The sequence below is a fragment of the Neoarius graeffei genome, chromosome 27 (genome assembly GCF_027579695.1).
Source record: "Neoarius graeffei isolate fNeoGra1 chromosome 27, fNeoGra1.pri, whole genome shotgun sequence".
In the NCBI taxonomy this organism is placed as follows: Eukaryota; Metazoa; Chordata; class Actinopteri; order Siluriformes; family Ariidae; genus Neoarius; species Neoarius graeffei.
Window position 1 is genome coordinate 3,062,413 of NC_083595.1, and position 22,685 is coordinate 3,085,097.

A 22,685-nucleotide genomic window follows, 5' to 3' on the forward strand; every position below is an offset into this window, starting at 1 on the left:
TGGTGACTGAGTGAGAGAACACTAACCTGGCGACTGAGTGAGAGAACACTAACCTGGTGACTGAGCGAGAGAACACTAACCTGGTGACTGAGTGAGAGAACACTAACCTGGCGACTGAGCGAGAGAACACTAACCTGGTGACTGAGCGAGAGAACACTAACCTGGCGACTGAGTGAGAGAACACTAACCTGGCGACTGAGTGAGAGAACACTAACCTGGCGACTGAGCGAGAGAACACTAACCTGGCGACTGAGTGAGAGAACACTAACCTGGCGACTGAGTGAGAGAACACTAACCTGGTGACTGAGCGAGAGAACACTAACCTGGCGACTGAGTGAGAGAACACTAACCTGGCGACTGAGTGAGAGAACGCTAACCTGGTGACTGAGTGAGAGAACACTAACCTGGTGACTGAGCGAGAGAACGCTAACCTGGTGACTGAGTGAGAGAACTCTAACCTGGTGACTGAGTGAGAGAACGCTAACCTGGTGACTGAGTGAGAGAACGCTAACCTGGTGACTGAGTGAGAGAACACTAACCTGGCGACTGAGTGAGAGAACACTAACCTGGTGACTGAGTGAGAGAACACTAACCTGGTGACTGAGTGAGAGAACGCTAACCTGGTGACTGAGTGAGAGAACACTAACCTGGTGACTGAGTGAGAGAACGCTAACCTGGTGACTGAGTGAGAGAACGCTAACCTGGTGACTGAGCGAGAGAACGCTAACCTGGCGACTGAGTGAGAGAACACTAACCTGGTGACTGAGTGAGAGAACACTAACCTGGTGACTGAGTGAGAGAACGCTAACCTGGTGACTGAGTGAGAGAACACTAACCTGGTGACTGAGTGAGAGAACACTAACCTGGCGACTGAGTGAGAGAACGCTAACCTGGTGACTGAGTGAGAGAACGCTAACCTGGCGACTGAGCGAGAGAACTCTAACCTGGCGACTGAGCGAGAGAACGCTAACCTGGCGACTGAGCGAGAGAACGCTAACCTGGTGACTGAGCGAGAGAACGCTAACCTGGTGACTGAGCGAGAGAACGCTAACCTGGTGACTGAGCGAGAGAACGCTAACCTGGTGACTGAGCGAGGGAACCCTAACCTGGCGAGCGAGAGAACACTAACCTGGCGAGCGAGAGAACACTAACCTGGCGAGCGAGAGAACAGTAACCTGGCGAGCGAGAGAACAGTAACCTGGCGAGCGAGAGAACACTAACCTGGCGAGCGAGAGAACACTAACCTGGTGACTGAGTGAGAGAACGCTAACCTGGCGACTGAGTGAGAGAACACTAACCTGGCGAGCGAGAGAACGCTAACCTGGCGACTGAGTGAGAGAACACTAACCTGGTTACTGAGTGAGAGAACACTAACCTGGCGACTGAGTGAGAGAACACTAACCTGGTGACTGAGTGAGAGAACGCTAACCTGGTGACTGAGTGAGAGAACACTAACCTGGTGACTGAGTGAGAGAACTCTAACCTGGTGACTGAGTGAGAGAACGCTAACCTGGTGACTGAGTGAGAGAACGCTAACCTGGTGACTGAGTGAGAGAACACTAACCTGGCGACTGAGTGAGAGAACACTAACCTGGTGACTGAGTGAGAGAACACTAACCTGGTGACTGAGTGAGAGAACACTAACCTGGTGACTGAGTGAGAGAACACTAACCTGGTGACTGAGTGAGAGAACACTAACCTGGCGACTGAGTGAGAGAACGCTAACCTGGTGACTGAGTGAGAGAACGCTAACCTGGTGACTGAGTGAGAGAACACTAACCTGGTGACTGAGTGAGAGAACGCTAACCTGGTGACTGAGTGAGAGAACGCTAACCTGGTGACTGAGCGAGAGAACGCTAACCTGGCGACTGAGTGAGAGAACACTAACCTGGTGACTGAGTGAGAGAACGCTAACCTGGTGACTGAGTGAGAGAACGCTAACCTGGTGACTGAGCGAGAGAACGCTAACCTGGCGACTGAGTGAGAGAACACTAACCTGGTGACTGAGTGAGAGAACACTAACCTGGTGACTGAGTGAGAGAACGCTAACCTGGTGACTGAGTGAGAGAACACTAACCTGGTGACTGAGTGAGAGAACACTAACCTGGCGACTGAGTGAGAGAACACTAACCTGGTGACTGAGTGAGAGAACGCTAACCTGGCGACTGAGTGAGAGAACGCTAACCTGGCGAGCGAGAGAACGCTAACCTGGTGACTGAGTGAGAGAACTCTAACCTGGCGACTGAGTGAGAGAACACTAACCTGGCGAGCGAGAGAACGCTAACCTGGTGACTGAGTGAGAGAACGCTAACCTGGCGACTGAGTGAGAGAACGCTAACCTGGTGACTGAGTGAGAGAACGCTAACCTGGTGACTGAGTGAGAGAACGCTAACCTGGTGACTGAGTGAGAGAACGCTAACCTGGTGACTGAGTGAGAGAACGCTAACCTGGCGACTGAGCGAGAGAACGCTAACCTGGTGACTGAGTGAGAGAACACTAACCTGGTGACTGAGTGAGAGAACGCTAACCTGGTGACTGAGTGAGAGAACGCTAACCTGGTGACTGAGTGAGAGAACACTAACCTGGTGACTGAGCGAGAGAACGCTAACCTGGTGACTGAGTGAGAGAACACTAACCTGGTGACTGAGTGAGAGAACACTAACCTGGTGACTGAGTGAGAGAACACTAACCTGGCGACTGAGTGAGAGAACACTAACCTGGTGACTGAGTGAGAGAACGCTAACCTGGTGACTGAGTGAGAGAACACTAACCTGGTGACTGAGTGAGAGAACACTAACCTGGCGACTGAGTGAGAGAACACTAACCTGGTGACTGAGTGAGAGAACACTAACCTGGTGACTGAGTGAGAGAACACTAACCTGGTGACTGAGTGAGAGAACACTAACCTGGTGACTGAGTGAGAGAACACTAACCTGGCGACTGAGTGAGAGAACACTAACCTGGCGACTGAGTGAGAGAACACTAACCTGGTGACTGAGTGAGAGAACACTAACCTGGCGACTGAGTGAGAGAACACTAACCTGGTGACTGAGTGAGAGAACGCTAACCTGGCGACTGAGCGAGAGAACACTAACCTGGCGACTGAGCGAGAGAACGCTAACCTGGCGACTGAGCGAGAGAACGCTAACCTGGTGACTGAGCGAGAGAACGCTAACCTGGTGACTGAGTGAGAGAACGCTAACCTGGTGACTGAGCGAGAGAACGCTAACCTGGTGACTGAGCGAGGGAACACTAACCTGGCGAGCGAGAGAACACTAACCTGGCGAGCGAGAGAACACTAACCTGGCGAGCGAGAGAACAGTAACCTGGCGAGCGAGAGAACAGTAACCTGGCGAGCGAGAGAACACTAACCTGGCGAGCGAGAGAACACTAACCTGGCAAGCGAGAGAACACTAACCTGGTGACTGAGTGAGAGAACGCTAACCTGGCGACTGAGTGAGAGAACACTAACCTGGCGAGCGAGAGAACGCTAACCTGGTGACTGAGTGAGAGAACGCTAACCTGGCGACTGAGTGAGAGAACGCTAACCTGGCGAGCGAGAGAACGCTAACCTGGTGACTGAGTGAGAGAACGCTAACCTGGCGACTGAGTGAGAGAACACTAACCTGGCGACTGAGTGAGAGAACACTAACCTGGTGACTGAGTGAGAGAACGCTAACCTGGCGACTGAGTGAGAGAACACTAACCTGGCGACTGAGTGAGAGAACGCTAACCTGGTGACTGAGTGAGAGAACGCTAACCTGGCGACTGAGTGAGAGAACGCTAACCTGGCGAGCGAGAGAACGCTAACCTGGCGACTGAGTGAGAGAACGCTAACCTGGCGACTGAGTGAGAGAACACTAACCTGGCGACTGAGTGAGAGAACACTAACCTGGTGACTGAGTGAGAGAACGCTAACCTGGCGACTGAGTGAGAGAACACTAACCTGGTGACTGAGCGAGAGAACACTAACCTGGCGACTGAGTGAGAGAACACTAACCTGGCGACTGAGTGAGAGAACGCTAACCTGGTGACTGAGTGAGAGAACACTAACCTGGTGACTGAGTGAGAGAACACTAACCTGGTGACTGAGTGAGAGAACACTAACCTGGTGACTGAGTGAGAGAACACTAACCTGGCGACTGAGTGAGAGAACACTAACCTGGTGACTGAGTGAGAGAACACTAACCTGGTGACTGAGTGAGAGAACACTAACCTGGCGACTGAGTGAGAGAACGCTAACCTGGTGACTGAGTGAGAGAACGCTAACCTGGTGACTGAGTGAGAGAACACTAACCTGGTGACTGAGTGAGAGAACACTAACCTGGCGACTGAGTGAGAGAACGCTAACCTGGTGACTGAGTGAGAGAACGCTAACCTGGTGACTGAGTGAGAGAACACTAACCTGGTGACTGAGTGAGAGAACACTAACCTGGTGACTGAGTGAGAGAACACTAACCTGGCGACTGAGTGAGAGAACGCTAACCTGGTGACTGAGCGAGAGAACGCTAACCTGGTGACTGAGCGAGAGAACGCTAACCTGGTGACTGAGTGAGAGAACACTAACCTGGTGACTGAGTGAGAGAACGCTAACCTGGCGACTGAGTGAGAGAACACTAACCTGGTGACTGAGTGAGAGAACACTAACCTGGTGACTGAGTGAGAGAACACTAACCTGGCGACTGAGTGAGAGAACGCTAACCTGGTGACTGAGTGAGAGAACGCTAACCTGGTGACTGAGTGAGAGAACACTAACCTGGTGACTGAGTGAGAGAACACTAACCTGGTGACTGAGTGAGAGAACACTAACCTGGCGACTGAGTGAGAGAACACTAACCTGGCGACTGAGTGAGAGAACGCTAACCTGGTGACTGAGTGAGAGAACGCTAACCTGGCGACTGAGTGAGAGAACGCTAACCTGGTGACTGAGCGAGAGAACGCTAACCTGGTGACTGAGTGAGAGAACGCTAACCTGGCGACTGAGTGAGAGAACACTAACCTGGTGACTGAGTGAGAGAACGCTAACCTGGCGACTGAGTGAGAGAACGCTAACCTGGCGACTGAGTGAGAGAACGCTAACCTGGTGACTGAGCGAGAGAACGCTAACCTGGCGAGTGTGTAATTCTGTGTAACTCTATAATTGTGTGTTTGCTACATGGAGGTTCAATCCTGATTCTCTTCTTGAGTGACATTTCAAGGCGGAGTCTCAGACAGAGGACAATCGATCAAGTGTGCTCATTAGCATATTAGACCACACCCTCTGGAGTTTCATACAGGCATTTCATCCATTTCCCAGAATGTTTTCTGATAAAGACGCGGCCGTTCTCTCAGGGTAACCATATTTTCCAGGTTGCGTTTAGTGTCAGCAGTAAAACTCGTCTGTTTTGAGGCTAAATGAAGCGAGAGTGAAGGAGGAATGGTGAAGTCGTCTCCTCAGGATGTTCACTCTGTATTTATGATGATCTCCTCTCACGTGTTTGAGCCCGGAGCCAGAAGTTGTTTTAATTAAAGCGGGACAGGATGACTTCTCCCAGCTGCCACTCGAGATGGCAGAGTGATCAAACGCTGCCAGAGGATCAGATGTTCTTCCTGTTCTCCTCATCAGCGCTCGCTTCCTCTCGCTTCAGCTCCAAACACGGCCCTTAATTATGTTTCTCTTCTCATGGTGATATCTCATATCCAAACACTGCACTCACACACTCGCTCTCCTCCATCACCGGGGACGGGACAGATGGTGCAGTTTACTCTCAGACGTTCTCCAATATGATCTTTTTTTTGAATGATTGTTAATGTTGATGGTTTCATGCGGAAAATTGTTCAAGTCGAACAGTGAAGCTCTCACAGCGACCTGAACAGAAGGTGATCAGTGTAGTATTTAAGGACGTTGTGAGGTTTCACTGGCACTGCTCCATTATTCCTCTGAGCTCAGACTCTTACAGAATTTTACAGACTGGATCTGAAAGCTCGTGAAATGAACCGAGCTGCTGACCTTCACACGGGGGCAGTTTACCATCGGAGGGCGCTGTGACGAGTTACTGCTCAGAAACACGCCGGAGTCTCCTTTCCTCCACGCTGGGAATCTGGAATGATTGACAGTTGTGTAGGTGTTCTAAATGACTGATGTTAAGGGACCCCTGGAAGCCCCGCCCCCTTCCCCCATCTTGACCTTCCTGCTGGAAAGATGCGCTAATGTTGCGCTCACACTTTCTGTGACGGTAAACGGAGAATGTTTTGAGTTCATTAATGTGTAATAAAAGCTGTGTGTTCCTCACTTTGACCGTTACACACGCGCATAACATTCGCTAATTATATCTCTTAGGGAGCTAACGGAAATTAGCAGCCAAAAATGGTAAAAACACTGTCTTTGAAAGTTTGGAAAGTTTTCACAGGCATGACTTGGCCTCATCTTCTCACAACACTCTGTGTGTGTGTGTGTGTGTGTGTGTGTGTGTGTGTGTGTGTGTAACTGACTGATTTAGAGAACAGTGGACTGTGTGATATTTGAGCGTTCAGCTGTGACACTGTGAGAGTTTTTGGCCTTGGATTCATCAACTCGCCCAAACTCACTGTGTGTCTGTGTGTGTGTGTGTGTGTCTGTGTGTGTGTGTGTGTGTGTCCTGAGTGTTTCTCCACATGAAGGTGTATTTTTTAGAAGCCCACAGTAAAGCAGAGCTTCACATTTTTGCCGCTGATTTCTCGTCTCTGGTGGAGTTTGATGTCACTTTCAGTTCTTCAGGATCAGTTTGGATCTGTTACCAAACATTTAACCTCATTCTCCCTCTCTCCCTCTCTCTGACTCTCTCTCCCCCTCTGTATCTCTCTCTCCCTGTATATCTCCCTCTCTCTCTCCCCCCCTCTGTATCTCTCTTTGTCTCTCTCTCCCCCTCTGTATCTCTCTCTTTGTCTCTCTCTCTCCCCCTCTGTATCTCTCTCTTTGTCTCTCTCTCTCCCCCTCTGTCTCTCCCCCTCTCTCTCTCCCCCTCTGTCTCTCTCCCTCTCTCTCTCTCCCCCTCTGTCTCTCTCCCTCTCTCTCTCTCCCCCTCTGTCTCTCTCCCTCTCTCTCTCTCCCCCCCTCTGTCTCTCTCCCTCTCTCTCTCTCCCCCTCTGTCTCTCTCTCTCCCCCTCTGTATCTCTCTCTCTTTGTCTCTCTCTCTCCCCCTCTGTATATCTCTCTCTCCCCCCATATGTCTCCCCCTTTGTATCTCTCTCTCTTTGTCTCTCTCTCTCCCCCTCTGTCTCTCCCCCTCTCTCTCTCTCCCCCTCTGTCTCTCTCCCTCTCTCTCTCTCCCCCTCTGTCTCTCTCTCTCCCCCTCTGTATATCTCTCTCTTTGTCTCTCTCTCTCCCCCTCTGTATATCTCTCTCTTTGTCTCTCTCTCTCCCCCTCTGTATATCTCTCTCTCCCCCCATATCTCTCCCCCTTTGTATCTCTCTCTCTTTGTCTCTCTCTCTCCCTCTCCCTCTCTCCCCCTCTGTATCTCTCTCTCCCCCTCTGTATCTCTCTCTTTGTCTCTCTCTCTCCCCCTCTGTGTCTCCCCCTCTCTCTCTCCCCCTCTCTCTCTCTCCCCCTCTGTCTCTCCCCCTCTGTCTCTCTCCCTCTCCCTCTCTCCCCCTCTGTATCTCTCTCTCCCCCTCTGTCTCTCTCCCTATCTCTCTCCCCCTCTGTATCTCTCTCTCCCCCTCTGTCTCTCTCCCTATCTCTCTCCCCCTCTGTATCTCTCTCTCCCCCTCTGTCTCTCTCCCTATCTCTCTCTCCCCCTCTGTATCTCTCTCTCTTTGTCTCTCTCTCTCCCCCTCTGTATCTCTCTCTCTCCCCCATATCTCTCCCCCTTTGTATCTCTCTCTCTTTGTCTCTCTCTCTCCCCCCTGTATCTCTCTCTCTCCCCCATATCTCTCCCCCCTCTGTATTTCTCTCTCTTTGTCTCTCTCTCCCCTTGTATCTCTCTCTCCCCCTCTGTATCTCTTTCTCTCTCCCCCTGTATCTCCCTCTCTCTCTCTCCCCCTCTGTATCTCTCCCTCTCTCCCCGTATGTCTCTCTCTCTCTCTCTTTCCCCTCTCTCTCTCTCTCTCTCTCTCCTCGTATATTAATGAGACATTAAAGGATCTTTATAGCTGGTGGAATTTAAAGGTTAAGTTTTATTTCCACCTGTCTCACAGCATAATGAGAAAAGTAACACACACACTTGACGAGTCGAATGAGTGCGAACCTCGTGACCGTAACTCCTGCGTAATTCTGGTCTTGGACAGAAGGCTGTCAGTCAAGCTGCTCATTAGAATACTATGCCACGCCCCCATCCTGTCCTTCTCCTCTATATGTATTATATTCCCAGGCAGTGGTGTGTTTTTGTTTGTTTATATTTGTGGTGTGTGAATGAGGAGTGGATGAGCGGAGAGCCGAAGCGCTGTTCCTGAGCTCGTAGGCTGTGGACCGTGCTGTTCCCCGTCTCACAGCATGGCCTCCGACAGCGGGGACTTCCTGTCTGACCAGCAGCTGCATGCTCGATGTCTGAAAGGTTGAAATTCAGGAAACAGAATCAGCCGTTGTGCAGATAAACATGTTAACACGCCTGGTGTGTTTTATATTCCAGGGACAGTCAGTTATTGTTAATAAATGTAACATTTGATTTGTAAACATTTGTCTTTTAAAAAAAAAAAATTATTAGCGTCATCATCGCCACAGTTGGACGGACAGGAGACGTCATTTACGTCTCGGTTATCCTCCATCAGTAGCTAGCTCAGCTACAACAGCTTTGGCTAATATAGTAGTTGTTTAGCATTATTATGCTAAATAATAGATAAAAGTGAGTTCATGAAATTCTGAGTCACAGAGTTCCGCAACGTTTTCAGCAAACAGCTGCGAGCTAAAGGCGCTAATGTGCTTTGCTAATGTTTTTGTTGTCCTGTTAGCATTTCTCACTTTGTTTCATGAGAGCAGTGAGTGAGTCTTTAAAACTGACATCCTGCAGAAGTGTGAGGGTTTGACCTTAATCTCACTTCATTCTCTTCACCTTTAGGGTGTGTGTGTGTGTGTGTGTGTGTGTGTGTGTGTGTGTGTGTGTGTGTGTGTGTGTGTGTTATAAATGAGCAGCCTGTGATGGAGAGGATCATTAGTGTGAGGGTGAATGTGGAGTGGTTGGGAAGGTTGAGGGAAAGTCAAGAACCCTTCAGGTGAAATGGATCGCTGACAGCTTCATCATCATCATCTTGTTAATCTGTGTGAATCTCTCACACCTTTTGAGAAATCTTTGAATCTTTTCCTTGTACGCTAATATCCAACATTCTGTATGTGCTGCTAGTTTTATGAGACGTTTGTCATCTGAGAATGCTAACACGGCTAATCCTGATGTGCTAGTATAACGGTGGGTGGACACTAGTGAGCGTCACGAGGATAGTGAGTGTTCTTACACTTATAGCTTTCACTCCTTTCTTGCTGTTTATTGCTTTCAGTAAGATTAGTAATTTGTGTATAAGCCGTATAATCCCTCGAACCGTTCAGGTTTAGTGCTGTGTGAAGGAACGTTCTGTGTTGTGTGTGTGTGTGTGTGGGGGGGGTCAGCACCTTTAAAATACGATACCATGGTTTAAAATGTGAGCGCAGCGATGTGGGAAATGATTTCCCCGTTCTGAGTGATGGGAGACGGGACATCAGGACATCAGTGGCGTTAGAGATGATAAAGCAGGTTTATTATCCATCTCTTCACATTCCACACACAAAGTGCTTCAAGTTTGTCAGCTAAAAGTGCTAACTGTGCTAATGCGCTTTGTGCCCTGATGGCACTCGTTACCTTTCTAACCCTTGTTTCATCATGGTACACACCCTGAACATGATTTCTCAAGGCTAAAGCTAAAGTGTGCTGAGTGGCAACTAGCGTTTAAGATGCTAATTGCAAGATAAAGCAAAGAGATAACATTCTGTAATTTAGGACAGGGTCACGAGGGTTATGCTCATACCATGCTACAGTATTTACAAGGCTGGCATTTCCTGATGCTAAATGGAAGATAAATACAGAACTCGGTCACAGTGGAGTCAAAATCTGAATGTTCTTATGGCTGAACTTTACGATTATTTTAACGTTCTCACACAAATTAACCTTTAACCTTCCCATAATTATGAACAGCCAGAAATGCTAATGCACATTTCTGGATATTTTCTGCACTCTCACTGTACTTTAACGAGTGTGTGTGTGTGTGTGTGTGTGTGTGTGTGTGTGTGTGTGTGTGTGTGTGTGTGTGTTTGGGGAGATCCAGAGGTTTATGATTACAAACCAGATGGAACTAATTCCTGATTATTCACACGTCTTCATGTGAAACTGTTCCAGAGATTTGGACCAGGAGTTTAGCATCTCTCTCTCTCTCTCTCTCTCTCTCTCTCTCTCTCTCTCTCTCGTGTGTGTGTGTGGGGGTGTTCAGTAATAGGAAGGTGTTGACTCTGTATGATGGTGTGTGTCAGCAGTGTTCACGCTCTAGAAGCTGTAAATTAAAGGTAAAACACTTTAACAGCAAATATCGGTGTCACAAACCTCTCTCTCACTCTCTCACACACACACACACACACACACACACACACACACACACACACACACACACACACACACTTTATCTGCTACATTAATAAATCACTGACTCTTCTTCAGTCCAGCCTGGGTTCCATTCATCTGTCAGTTACTTCTGCCAATTATGTGTCAGCTGTCTCACGATGAACTTTGCCATTTATCCATTTTATTAAATGTCCTGTCCATCACCCCATCCCTCACCCCATCCCTTACTCCATCCCTCACCCCATCCCTTACTCCATCCCTCACCCCATCCCTTACTCCATCCCTCACCCCATCCATAGCCACACGGTTCAGTGGAAGTTCACCATTACTGAAAGACCTGTAGCAAAGAGGAAGAACTGTGCCATGTTTCCACCTGTTTAACTACTAAAGGTCATGGAAGGGCTACACTACTGTGTGTGTGTGTGTGTGTGTGTGTGTGTGTGTGTGTGTGTGTGTTACAGTGTAATACGGAGGATAGGGTGGTGTGATGAAGTGGAGTCACTGCTTCCACCCTGAAGTTGATGATTTTCTGAAAACATCATCATCATCAAGTTTATTTGTATCGCGCTTTTAACAATAAACATTGTCGCAAAGCAGCTTTACAGAATTTGAACGACTTAAAACATGAGCTAATTTTATCCCTAATCTATCCCCAATGATGAAGCCTGTGGCGACGGTGGCAAGGAAAAACTCCCTCAGACGACATGAGGAAGAAACCTCGAGAGGAACCAGACTCAAAAGGGAACCCATCCTCATTTGGGCAACAACAGACAGCCTGACTATAATATTAACAGTTTTAACAGGTATAACCCTCAACTGTCCTCATGGGGCCGTCCTTCACAGGAGCGGGGCGATAAAACTCCGACCAGACACAGGGCACCAGGATGGATCAAGCAGGTCCGAGGGGCAGAAGAGGCCAGCATCTCAATCCCAGGATCAACATGTAACTCAGGGGGACAGATTGGGGGGGGGAGAAAGAAAACACGTTGTTAGGTATGCCCTAAAAATGACAAGTATTAAATCTGTGTGGTAGGCTCGCAGAGATGAGAGTCTTTACATCAGGCATAACACACAACAATGGCATGTTAATATGGTAAAAAATATCATGACCTGCTCTGGCTGGATGCTTGATTGGGTGATGGGAGCACACTCCTCAGCAATGCTGGGATGCAGATGGGACCCTTAGGGCTGGCCAAGACAATTCAGTTACATTTCACCGGGTCTGGGACATGCGACAGAATGTCTGACGGCCGATTCCCTGCAGGCTACGATAGTCAGTCGAGGTCTCCACCCTCTCCACCAAAAGATTTCCTGTTGACTCCATGTAACTCAGAGGGACAGATTTGGGGTGGGGGGGAGGGAAAGAAAACACAGGTGGTTAGGTATGCCCAATGTCACCTGAATAAGTAGGAGCAGTATACATATTGCACTGAGTATAAGCAGGGACTCCGGCAACTAACTATGACAGCATAACTAAAAGGGGAGAGCCAGAAGGTAACACAGGCATGAGGGGCCCCGGGACATAAAGCAGCAGCCACTACACCGTCAACAACCTCGAGTGAGCAAGCGAGTGGGGACTGACAGCATCCATACATCCCAGTTTACCAAAACACTCTGTCTGAGGACCCTCCAGATCTACTCCTTTACCTCATAAACACCATTAACACAAGGCTTGACTAAACAGATCTGTTTTCAGCCGAGACTTAAATGCTGAGACTGTGTCTGATTCCCGAACACTACTTGGAAGGCTGTTCCATAACTGTGGGGCTTTGTAAGAAAAGGCTCCGCCCCCTGATGTAGCCTTCATTATACGAAGTACCAGCAGATAGCCTGCACCTTTTGATCTAAGTAGGCGTGGCGGGTCATAGAGGAGCAGAAGTTCACTCAGGTACTGTGGTGCGAGACCATTTAGTGCTTTAAAGGTCAATAGTAGTATTTTATAATCAATATGAAATTTGATTGGGAGCCAATGCAGTGTGGATAAGACAGGGGTGATGGGGTCATATTTTCTAGTTCTAGTAAGGACTCTTGCTGCTGCATTTTGAACTAACTGGAGCTTGTTTATGCACTTATTGGAACATCCAGACAGTAAGGCATTACAATAATCCAACCTGGAGGGAACGAAAGCATGAACTAGTTTTTCCGCGTCATGTAATGACATTAAATTTCTTATCTTAGCAATATTTCTGAGATGAAAGAAAGCTATCCGGGTGATGTTATCAATGTGAGTTTTGAATGAAAGACTGGGGTCAATAATCACTCCGAGGTCTTTTACTGCTGCACGTGAAGAAACAGAAAGGCCATCCAGAGTTACTGTGGAATCAGAAAACTTACTTCTAGCTGCATGTGGTCCGAGTACAAGTACTTCAGTCTTGTCAGAGTTAAGCAGAAGGAAGTTAATAAGCATCCAGTGTCTAATGTCCTTAACACATTCCTCAGTTCTATTAAGCTGGTGTCTCTCATCAGGTTTTGCAGAAACATACAACTGTGTGTCATCAGCATAACAATGGAAACTAATACAATGTTTACGAATAATATCGCCCAGAGGTAACATATATAGAGAAAAAAGCAGTGGACCCAAGACAGAACCTTGTGGAACACCAAACTTTACCTCGGTACGTCTAGAAATATCACCATTTATATCAACATACTGATAACGATCAGTTAGATAAGACCTGAGCCAGGAGAGGGCCATTCCCTTAACTCCCACAACATTTTCTAGTCTATCCAGAAGAATGGAATAATCAATGGTATCAAATGCTGCACTAAGGTCAAGCAACACAAGCAGCGAGACACAGCCCTGATCAGACGCCAACAGTAGGTCGTTTACTACTTTAACCAGTGCTGTCTCTGTGCTATGATGAGGTCTAAATCCTGACTGATACATTTCATGGATGTTATTCCTATGTAAATATGAGCATAACTGCTGTGCCACAGCTTTTTCAAGGATCTTGGAGATAAAGGGGAGGTTTGATATTGGCCGATAATTGGACAGCTGACAGGGATCAAGGTCAGGTTTTTTAATCAGGGGTTTGATAACTGCTAGTTTAAAGGATTTGGGTACATAGCCAATCATAAGAGAAGAATTTATTATTTTTAGAAGCGGTTCAATTACTCCAGGCATTATCTGTTTGAATAGATGTGTCGGTAAGGGATCTAGTACGCAAGTTGAGGCTTTTGATGTAGAGATTAATGAAAGTAATTCAGTTTCTTTTAGGGGAGTAAAACATTCTAACTGATGATCTGATACAGTTATATTGTTAACTACAAGGTCACTTTCATTGTCTAACCTTAAATTAGTAGTTTGAATTTTTTGTCGGATATTCTCAATTTTGTCATTAAACAAATTCATGAAGTCGTTGCTACTACATACTGCAGGTGTGCATGTGTCTATAGTGGACTTATCCCTGGTTAATTTTGCTACAGTATTAAATAGGAATCTAGGATTATTTTTGTTATCTTCTATTAGGGAGGAGAGATATGTTGATTTCGCAGCACTAAGAGCTTTTCTATACTTCAGGAAGCTCTCCTTCCAAGCTAATTTGAACACTACCAATTTTGTTTGACGCCATTTACGTTCCAATTTTCGAGTGGTCTGTTTTAATGTGCGAGTGTCATCATTATACCAGGGTGCTAATTTTTTGTCTCTGACCATTTTCCTTTTTAGAGGAGCTACATTATCTAAAGTACGGCGGAATGTTGACTCTAAGCATTCAGTTGCCTGATCAAGTTCTGCAGGGGCTGACAGTGACCCAATCAAAGTTGATAACTCTGGGAGATCATTTATAAAGCTCTGTGCAGTAGTTGACGTGAATGTACGTTTAATACAGTAGCGTGGTGAGGTGCATATATTATTACTCAGACATAGTTTGAATGAGATGAGATAATGATCTGAGAACTTCAGACTGTGGAAGTGTGACTATATTGTCTACGTTTAATCTGAATGTTAGTATTAGATCGAGGGTGTGACCACCATTATGGGTCGGTCCTATGACATTCTGATTAATCCCTACTGAATCTAAAATGGACACAAACACTGTTTTTAAAGGGTCTTCTGGGTTATCAAAGTGAATATTAAAATCTCCGACAACTAAAGCTTTGTCTAAGGAAATAACCAGATCTGAGATAAAATCTGCAAATTCAGAAAGAAACTCAGAATATGGCCCCGGGGGCCTGTAAATAATAAGCAATGGAATTAACTGGGTAGACTTATTTTTTGAGGCTACATACATTATATTTGTATGAAGAACTTCAAATGTATTAAATTTATAACCAGGTTTTTGTGTTACACCTAGATAATCGTTATAAATAACCGCGACGCCTCCTCCTCTGCCAGTTAGACGAGGCTGGTGTATATAACTGTATCCAGGAGGACTCGCTTCATTTAATGCTATATATTCATTTGGCTTAATCCATGTTTCTGTTAAACACAGTACATTAAACTCCTGATCAGTAATGAGTTCATTAACCATTAGCGCTTTAGATGTACTGTAAGAGATCTAATATTTAATAGCCCCACCTTTAGATCAAAGGTGCTGGCAGCAGCTGTACAGTCAGTCTGATCTAATTTTATATTGATTAGGTTACTGGAACAAACTCTCTGAAAATTTCTACCTTTTTGTTGAGCTCGGGGAACAGACACAGTCTCGATGTAGTGGGCCCTGAGTGACGACTCTGTGCAGCTAGCAGACAGTCGGTTTAGCCTGGTCGTCTGCTCCCTGGCCTTGGCTCTGGATTGTCAGAAATTAACTAGGCCTGTTCTGAGACTATGACCTATGCTGCAGGAAATGAGAGCAGCACCTTCCCGAGTGGGATGGATCCCGTCCCGCCCTAACAGGCCAGCAGTGCCCTCAAAATTAGCCCAATTATCTATAAAGCCCACACTGTTTTCAGAGCACCACCTGGACAGCCAGCAGTTCAGCGACCATAACCTGCTGTAAGCTACATCGCCACGCCGCATTGGGATGGGGCCAGAGCATACTACAGCATCGGACATCGCCTTCGCTAATTTAAACACCTCTACAAAGTTACTCTTAGTAACCTCAGACTGACGAAGGCGTATATCATTAGCTCCTGCATGGATAACTATCTTTGAGAACCTGTGCTTGCCTAGGACCCTAAGATTACCTGCTGTGTCCGGCGCCCTGGCTCCCGGTATACACCTGACTAAAGCTGCTGGTGCCCCTAAAGGCTGAGCTAATTTCACGTGCCGTATGATAGAGTCCCCTATAACCAGAGCTCTTTCAGGTTTCTCAGTGGGTGCATCACTAAGGAGAGCAAACCTGTTCGACACGTGACACGGAGAGGAGTGGTGCTCCCGTGGGCGAGCCTCAGCGGTAGCTTTGGCTCTACGCTTATGCCGCCGAGCCGTCACCCATTCGCCCCGCTGTAAGGGCTCTAATGCCGGAGTTGGGGGATTGCTAACTCCACCTAGGGCGTCCAGACTTTCCCTAACAGAAACTACACTGTTCTCACGCTCACTAACCTGCTCTAAAGCCTGGACATGCGCTTCTAGCACTGTGATCTTCTCTGTCAGAGAGCTAACTAATCTGCACTTATCACAAGTAAAGCTAATAGAGCTATCGCTAGTGACGGAGGAAGAATGACTAAACATCCTGCACTCAGCACACTGAACAGGCTGAAGGTGTGCCATGATGAAAAGATTCACGTACCTTAAATGAAGATCTGTTGATATTAAAGCAGATCAGATGTGGATGGCCTCCGCTTGTGGACTTTACACAGGAGGAGAGAAAAAGAAAGCTAAAAACAGCACGTCCCTAAGTGCTCTATTCTTCTTATACCACAGTAATTTATCAATAATGATTATTTAGTATAACTACAGAGGTGATAATCGAGCATGCTGATTGGCTGAGAGATTCGGACTATTTCTCGATAATCACCTCAAGCGACTCGGCAAAATGGCGTCCGATCGCTTCGTCACTGTAAGTGAGGAAGAATTACAGATGATGAAAGAAAACGCTGATCCTAAAAGCACTAAAGATGCTCCAAACTTTGGCCTAAAACTATTCAAAGGGAAGGTGGGACTGGGATTTATTTTACTGATTTCAAAACAAAGTATTTTCTGTGACTCGGCGTAGAGAAGTGACACAAGTCTGCGCCGCAAAGTTATTACATTTACATGAAGATTTTGAAGTTTGAAATTAATTTTTTTCAAATGATTTTTAATTTTTTTAATAATCACTTGTGTATTTATACTCAATGATCAGGCTCAGTGAATACTGGTGAATAATAACCTCGACTTCGTCTTGTTTATTATTTACTGAGATTCACTTCAGCTTCAGTGAATAATTGTTAATTATGTATTTATTAAAGAACAGTGTGTCAAATTTTTTATCCTTTTATAGTTACATTTACATGTTGTGTTTCACCAAAAAACCCCTATGGAGAAAAAATCCAGGACCGTGACGTCGCCCGGTAGGACGCAGCCGGGGCCCCACCCTGGAGCCAGGCCCGGGGTTGGGGCTCGTATGCGAGCGCTTGGTGGTCGGGCCTTTGCCCATGGGGCCCGGCCGGGCTCAGCCCGAAGAGGCGACGTGGGCCCGACCTCCTGTGGGTTCACCACCCACAGAGGTAGCAGTAGGGGTTTGGTGCAGTGTGGATTGGGTGGCAGTCGAAGGCAGGGGCCTCGACGACCTGACCCCCGGACACAGCGGCTGGCTGTTGGGACATGGAATGTCACTTCGCTGGGGGGGAAGGAGCCTGAGCTTGTGCGGGAGGTTGAGAGGTACCGGCTAGAGATAGTCGGGCTCACCTCCACGCACAGCTTGGGCTCTGGAACCCAGCTCCTCGAGAGGGGCTGGACTTTCCACTTCTCTGGAGTCGCCCATGGTGAGCGGCGGCGGGCTGGTGTGGGCTTCCTTATAGCTCCCCAGCTCAGCCGCCATGTGTTGGAGTTTACCCCAGTGAACGAGAGGGTCGCCTCTCTGCGCCTTCGGATTGGGGAGAGGGCTCTTGCTGTTGTTTGTGCCTACGGGCCAAATAGCAGTATAGAGTATCCGGCCTTCTTGGAGTCCCTGGGAGAGGTACTGAGGGGTGCTCAGACTGGGGACTCCATTGTGCTACTGGGGGACTTCAATGCTCACGTGGGCGATGACAGTGACACCTGGAGGGGCGTGGTTGGGAGGAACGGCCTCCCCGATCTGAACCCGAGTGGTGTTTTGTTATTGGACTTCTGTGCTAGTCACAGTTTGTCCATAACGAACACCATGTTCGAGCATAGGGGTGTCCATAAGTGCACGTGGCACCAGGACACCTTAGGTCGGAGGTCGATGATCGACTTTGTAGTCGTGTCATCTGATCTCCGACCCTATGTCTTGGACACTCGGGTGAAGAGAGGGGCTGAGTTGTCAACTGATCACCACCTGGTGGTGAGTTGGATCCGCTGGCGGAGGAGGAAGCTGGACAGACCTGGCAGGCCCAAACGTATGGTGAGGGTCTGCTGGGAACGTCTGGCCGAGCACTCTGTTGGGGAGGTCTTTAACTCCCACCTCCGGGAGAGCTTTTCCCAGCTTCCGAGGGAGGCGGGGGACATTGAGTCTGAGTGGACCATGTTCTCTACCTCCATTGTGGACGCAGCTGTTCGGAGCTGTGGCCACAAGGTCTCCGGTGCCTGTCGTGGCGGCAATCCCCGAACCCGGTGGTGGACACCGGAAGTAAGGGATGCCGTCAAGCTGAAGAAGGAGTCCTATCGGGCCATGTTGACCTCCGGGACTCCTGAGGCAGCCGACGGGTATCGGCAGGCCAGGCGTGCTGCAGCTCGGGCAGTTGCGGAGGCAAAAACTCGGAACTGGGAGGAGTTCGGGGAGGCCATGGAGAAGGACTATCGGTCGGCCTCGAAGAAATTCTGGCAAACCGTCCGGCGCCTCAGGAGGGGGAAGCAGTACTCTGCCAACACTGTTTACAGTGCGGGTGGGGAGCTGTTGACCTCGACTGGGGACATTGTCGGGCGGTGGAAGGAATACTTTGAGGATCTCCTCAATCCCACCGTCATGTCTTCCACTGAGGAGACTGAGGCTGATGACTCAGAGGTGGACTCGTCCATTACCCAAGCCGAAGTCACTGAGGTGGTTTGCAAGCTCCTCGGTGGCAAGGCACCGGGGGTGGATGAGATCCGCCCTGAGTATCTCAAGTCTCTGGATGTTGTGGGGCTGTCTTGGTTGACACGCCTCTGCAACATCGCGTGGCGGTCGGGGACAGTGCCTCTGGAGTGGCAGACTGGGGTGGTGGTCCCTCTTTTTAAGAAAGGGGACCGGAGAGTGTGCTCCAATTATAGGGGAATCACACTTCTCAGCCTCCCAGGGAAAGTTTACTCCAGGGTACTGGAGAGGAGAATTCGACCGATAGTCGAACCTCGGATCCAGGAGGAACAATGCGGTTTTCGTCCTGGTCGCGGAACACTGGACCAGCTCTATACCCTTCATAGGGTGCTCGAGGGTTCATGGGAGTTTGCCCAACCAGTCCACATGTGCTTTGTGGATCTGGAGAAGGCATTCGACCGTGTCCCCCGTGGTATTCTGTGGGGGGTGCTTCGGGAGTATGGGGTTCGGGGCTCTTTGCTAAGGGCTGTCCGGTCCCTGTACGAACGGAGCAGGAGTCTGGTTCGCATTGCCGGCAGTAAGTCAGACCTGTTCCCAGTGCATGTTGGACTCCGTCAGGGCTGCCCTTTGTCACCGGTTCTGTTCATAATTTTTATGGACAGAATTTCTAGGCGCAGCCAGGGGCCGGAAGGAATCCTGTTTGGGAACCACAGGATTTCATCTCTGCTTTTTGCGGATGATGTTGTCCTGTTGGCTTCTTCAAACCAGGACCTTCAGCATGCACTGGGGCGGTTTGCAGTCGAGTGTGAAGCGGCTGGGATGAGAATCAGCACCTCCAAGTCCGAGGCCATGGTTCTCGACCGGAAAAGGGTGGCTTGCCCTCTCCAGGTTGGTGGAGAAGTCCTGCCTCAAGTGGAGGAGTTTAAGTATCTCGGGATCTTGTTCACGAGTGAGGGAAGGATGGAGCGTGAGATCGACAGGCGGATCGGTGCAGCCTCCGCAGTGATGCGGTCGCTTTACCGGTCCGTCGTGGTGAAGAAGGAGCTGAGCCAAAAGGCGAAGCTCTCAATTTACCGGTCGATCTACGTTCCGACTCTCACCTATGGTCATGAGCTTTGGGTAATGACAGAAAGAACAAGATCGCGGATACAAGCGGCTGAAATGAGTTTCCTTCGCAGGGTGGCTGGGCGCTCCCTTAGAGATAGGGTGAGAAGCACAGTCACTCGGGAGGAGCTCGGAGTAGAGCCGCTGCTCCTCCACATCGAGAGGAACCAGCTGAGGTGGCTCGGGCATCTTTTTCGGATGCCTCCTGGACGCCTCCCTGGGGAGGTGTTCCAGGCATGTCCCCCCGGGAGGAGGCCCCGGGGAAGACCCAGGACACGCTGGAGGGACTATGTCTCTCGGCTGGCCTGGGAACGCCTCGGTGTTCTTCCCGAGGAGCTGGCCGAGGTGTCTGGGGAAAGGGAAGTTTGGGCTTCCATGCTTAGACTGCTGCCTCCGCGACCCGGTCCTGGATAAGCGGAAGAAGACGAGACGAGACGAGACATGTTGTGGAACATCCACGAAACAAATTAGTTCAATTCCATTATTATTTCTATCACACTTGAAGCCCTTTTCAACAATCCAGCTATAGATTTAGTTCCTGTTCTGTCAGTCGATCCTCACCAGCCTCTCATTTTTCTCTTTCTTGAAGCTAGTAAGACAAAAATGCACAATGATTAAAAATAAGAAACGGCATACGACGCTGGACAGGTCCACAGCTCAGATGTGAGAAGCTGTTCCCAGGAAACCCCAGACACTCCACAGACGTGGGCTTTGTGGACGAGTGGTGAGCTGTGTGAGGTTCTGTATGAAGTTTGCCAAAGGGAACATGACAGACTCAGAAACCATGTGGAGAAGGTTCTCTGTTTTGATGAAACTGAATTTTTTTTTTTTTACTTTGGTACAAAGTGCAATGTTTGGTGGAAATCCAACACCATCCTCAGAACATCATGCTCACTGTGAAGCGTGGTGGTGGTGGCATGATGTTCAGAGTTCCCTGATGGATTGGTTGTATGTCCCCTCTTTACCCACTCACTGAATTTTGGTGGATGGACTCCGTTGCGGTTGTGTTGAATTCTTTCCATTTTGAAATCATGGGGAAAAAAATAATACTAATAATAATTTGTATTTATAAGCACCTTTTAAGATACCCAAGGACACTGTACAGTTTAAAATCCAAGAACACTGTAGACTCGATGAAAAACAGATACACAGACAGAGCTAAGTAACACAAACATTTAAGAAAGGTACTCAAGAGCACCACCAAGGAGGGGCAACACAAAGAGGGTGGGTGGTACAAAGCTAGAAAGGGAGTAAACTATGGAAGTACAGAAAAGGCTTTTTTTTTTTTTGAAGCAATGGGAGCAGTTAAGAGGCAGTGGGGAAAGCAGTTCTGAAGACGTGTTTTCAGCAGAGTTTTGAAGGTGGATAATGTTGTGCACTGGCACAGTGCTAGTGGAAGGGCATTCCAGAGTTTATGGCTAGACCAGAAACCCTACGCTCTGGCAGTCTAGTATGTTAGCCAACAAGTGTAAACCGCTGGCATTCTTTAGGACAGGTGATGGAGGTAGCTAGGTCCTGCAGAGTGGAACAGCACTATCAAGTAAGAACCTCACCCACTAGTAAAGTAAGCAGGAACTTACCCAAAGAGTGATATTCAGCAGAGTACCCATGAGAGGGGTCACACAAGGCAGTACCGGGTAGCAGCAGTCCAGGTAGCATTGGGTGAACAAGCACTTCAGGCAGGTAGACAGTTCAAAGAGTTTCTTGTTAGCTATACAGTTAGCATATCCTTGGCAGAAGAGGGTGGATCGTAGGCCTAGATAGAAATCTATACAGATGGAGAAGTAGAACCACAGCTTGTATTCCTGAGATGGTGGCTCAGGTAGCTCAATCCCATAAACAGGTAGCCAATAGTCCAGGAGCAGCAGAAGCCAGACAGGTGTTGTACAGTAGCATGTTGTTCCAATATGCACATATTAAAGGTAAAAAAAAAAGTGGTTTAAAACAACGATGATAGGCAGATAGTGTGAAGAAAATCACTGAAACAACACACAGCAATTCCGAGGAGTAGCGGCAGTGAAACCACACCAGCGTTCACTCACTGCCAGAAGCAGAATGTCATCCTGAGCAGTGTTCAAACTTTAGGATGATGTTTTCTACCCTAATTAGTACTTTTACAGAACTTTGTCTCAGACTTGTATTGTTCTTCATGATGCTGTGGGTTTAATGATGGGGGTGAATACTTAGGCACTCAGAACTGTTCTGTATTTGTGAATGATTGTAAACAGTATTTTTTTCCCTACAGTTCAGTTTCATGGGCTCTTTTGTGTAGCTTTATGACCTAAAACCCACGTTAAGTTCATTTCAGTTCCAGACTGTAGCTGGACAGTGTGTGGAAAAGCTCAAGGGGGTGAATACTTGCGCAACACGCTGTCTGTCTGTGTTTGTGTCTGTCAGGACAGGGTGTGTGTTATAGATGGAGTGTGTGTTGCTGACGGAGACGTGAGTGTATTACCGGTAAGTGTGTGTTTGATGAAGTCTGGACAGTGATAACGTCTCTGTCTCACTCCATGATTCTGTTGGTTCTCATTCATTATTCAGTCTCTCCATCACCTCCCCTCTCTTCTTCCTCTCATCCCAGAGAACCTGCCTCCCTCGTTCCTCGCCCCTCAGTCCGTCCTGTACCCGTTTATCAGAGAGGACTGTGTGTATCAGCTGGAGGCTCTCGATCCCGAGGGCTCTGATGCGTCCTTCCTGTTAGAGGCGGGGCCAAATAGGGCGTCGCTCTCACACTCGGGACTCCTCACACTGAGGGTCATGAAACACTGAACATTCAGCTTCACCATCACAGCCCACACAGCCTGGAAGTCAAACAGACAGACAGACAGATCAATATAAGGATGATACAGAAAAACAAAGAGAGAAAAGGTGAGACAGGGTGTGGTGAGAGAAATAAAGAGGAGAGAATCAGATGTATGTGTGAAAGACAGACAGACAGATGGACAGAGACAGAAATAACTTGATAACTTGTGAAATTAATGCAGTAAC

General features: G+C 48.2%; 1 pseudogene; it reads left to right on the plus strand.

The window, feature by feature from the left end:
• Nucleotides 1-22,466, plus strand: part of LOC132874776 (von Willebrand factor D and EGF domain-containing protein-like) — a 49,400-nt pseudogene extending 26,934 nt beyond the window's left edge.
• Nucleotides 22,467-22,685: the final 219 nt, after the last annotated feature.